The 2,634-nt window shown below is 55.6% G+C and overlaps 1 protein-coding gene across 1 annotated transcript in view; it reads right to left on the bottom strand.

Moving 5' to 3' along the window:
* RACK1 (receptor for activated C kinase 1) overlaps window positions 1-121 on the bottom strand; it is a gene marked incomplete in the record, with an annotated part of 3,955 nt that extends 3,834 nt beyond the window's left edge. The window contains 1 exon segment of the mRNA XM_027771450.1: window positions 20-121.
* Window positions 122-2,634: the final 2,513 nt, after the last annotated feature.

The following is a 2,634-nucleotide window of genomic DNA, read 5'->3' as shown; positions in this document are numbered from 1 at the left end:
CTGCGCGGTCGGGGCGGCGGCGGGTGCGAGTGTCGCCGCAGCGACCAGGATGGCACCGGATAACTCAGCGACGAGCTCCAAGACCGCTCCCGCCGCGGCCCTGCGGAGAAAAGAACGAACAGCCGCCGGAACCGGAAATAGCTCTCCGCCGGAGCAAAATGGCGTCCCCCATGGTTCCTTCTGCCCAAGATGGCGGCGCCGTGCGCGTAAAGGGCGACCGGAAGTCGCGCCGCGTCAGGGTCGCTGCCGCCACGCCGCGGCCTGTCAATGCTGTGCAGTTACGTTTGAGCCCGCTACGTTCGGCTGAGCCCGGCGGCCTCCGAGGACGGTGCGAGCGGGCCGGACAGACGCCCGGGGGACGGGCCCCAGAGCCGCTGGGTCGGGTCGCTTCTCGTCTTCCGGCTTCTGGCCGTAGGAGGCTGGCGCTCCCGGACACCGACCCCGCGGGAGGCGGACGCAAGTGCGGGAGCAGCCCCGGGCTGGCGGCACGCAGGCCCGTCTCCACTCTCGCCTAGCGTTTGTTAAATCCCGAAGGCAGATTTACTGCCCGGGGGCGCGCGCTCGGAGAGGGAGGGAGGCCGGGGCTGCTCACTTCTGCTCCCGCCCGCATTCCGGCTGGGCACCCTGCGATTTCCGAGCCGTGGTGTGTGGCTGCCTGTGGGACCCAGCGTTTTATGCACAGGGCTTGAAGGCTGCGTGGGGAGGTCCTTAATAATTAGTAAATGAACTTCAATACTTTTTTTTTTTTTAGAGGTTTTTGCCTTAAGGCACATGCGCTAGCCGGAGAGAGACAGTAAGAGGCCAAGTGCGGGATCGTGTCCGCAAGCGCTGTGGTTTTTGAAGCTACTGGGTCTGGGACTCAAGCTGCTGTAGACCATGTGAGTCCAGCGACATAACTGCTATGCCATCCCCTGGTCCCTGTAAATAAAGCTAACAGGGCTCCATGGGCAGAGGACAGTGCTTCCTCGTAGCATGTGTGTGGTCCACAGCACTCCCGTGTGGGAGGACTTAGTCCAGGCAGGACCAAGGCAGGAGAGGGTTATGGGCAGAAGCCCCTGGATCAACCCAAAGGCTGCCCGTGCTGGGCTGCACTGCCACTCCGGTCCTGCCTTCCCAGGGCAGGGCGACCTGGTGCAGAAACTGCAAGGCCTTGAGCTAGGACCTCTGTGTCCTGCTGTCAGGGATGTTGGTGGAAAGCCACCTGGGGCCTGACCATCCCACAGAGGAGGCGGGCCCAGGCATGCCTCAGGGGAGGTGCCCTGGACAGGAAATTGCTGGGAGCCATACCCCAGCCCGAGTGGGTGCACATGAAGGCGATGCGGGTGAACAGGAATCAGACTAAGACCTCATGCCCTTTAGCATGTTCTTAGCCGGCTACAGCCAGAGTAAACTCCGGACTGCAGCCCTGATGGCCAGAAGTCATGCGTATTTATTATGGAAGGAGTTTTACAGCAGTGGGATGGGTGAGGGGAAGTAAGTGAAACATTTTGCTCTAAAAGGTAAGGCATTCAAAGTATAGGAACAATAATCATAAAACATGACGTCTGCTTTGTTTAGGTATAAAGTCATAATTTTTAGAACGAGGAAGTCCATTTTTTGGGTGCATCATCTTCTTTGATCTTGATTACCAGGGAGGGTCTTTGGATGAGAGGGCTCCCAGGAATCTTGATCACTTTAGTCCCAGATTGGCTTGAGAATTTGAGTCTCTGGTCAGCTTTTGAGAACTTTAGCTTCAGGCTAGGGTGGCAGTAATTACAGGAGCCTAGAAATAAATCCTGTCTGGTTTAGTAAAGACAAGGTTAGTATATACTAAAGTGAAATACTTATGTTATCTCTGGGGTAGTCTACAGCTAAGAGGGTGAATCTACATAGGAAAGGAATGTGGTCTTGTGAGTAGCTAAAGGTTACTGTGTACTTGGGACCCTCTATATGCTGCTAAATACAATGACTGTGGCTTGGGGAATGGCAATCTTTCCTTGTCCTGAGAGTAAGGGTGGCTTATGGTCTTTGGGGTAACAGCATCTCGTGGATGAGTCTCTGAGCCCCTCCTGGCTACTGAGATCCTTCGCCCATTAGTAATCCCCAGTAGGAGAAGCGAATGTAGCATTCTTTATTGACATTTTCCAGGAGGGTGGGATGAGTCTAATGGGAGTAACTCCTGTTCGCAGCCGCCTTAGTGGATCCGCATTCTTTCAGGATTATTGTAAAGGTTGTAGTAAGCCTGGGGGTGCCTTTATGGGGTACCGGGGTATGGCAATAAGGCCCATGGCAGAGAAACTGAGTGCAGGCCAGTACAGTAACACAATGAAGGTGAGGTCCAGAACTCGTAAAACTGTTCACCTTGCAAACAGTTCTCCTCAGCTTCCTTGCTCTATGCCTGAGGGGCAGTTCTTTCACACTCAGCTTGTGTTAACTGCATGGTCCCAGCAGGGAATGACGTTAGAGGATGTTCCGGGGCTCCTGGCCACTGCAGGCCTTCTGCTCTGCCTCTGCTGGGCGCTCTGCGGTGTCGCATTGACCCTGACTAGGAGTCAGAGCACAGGTCAGGGAAGCAGCTGCTAATTGTAGGGAGCGGCAGGGTCTGAGCAACGCAACAGCAAGCCTCGAACACTTGCAGAAGCAAAGGCGCTGCAT

Source organism: Tupaia chinensis, unplaced genomic scaffold, assembly GCF_000334495.1.
Source record: "Tupaia chinensis unplaced genomic scaffold, TupChi_1.0 Scaffold000214_1, whole genome shotgun sequence".
Classification (NCBI taxonomy): domain Eukaryota; kingdom Metazoa; phylum Chordata; class Mammalia; order Scandentia; family Tupaiidae; genus Tupaia; species Tupaia belangeri.
Note: the sequence above shows the minus strand (reverse complement) of the source record. Positions and strands in the feature narration are given on the sequence as shown.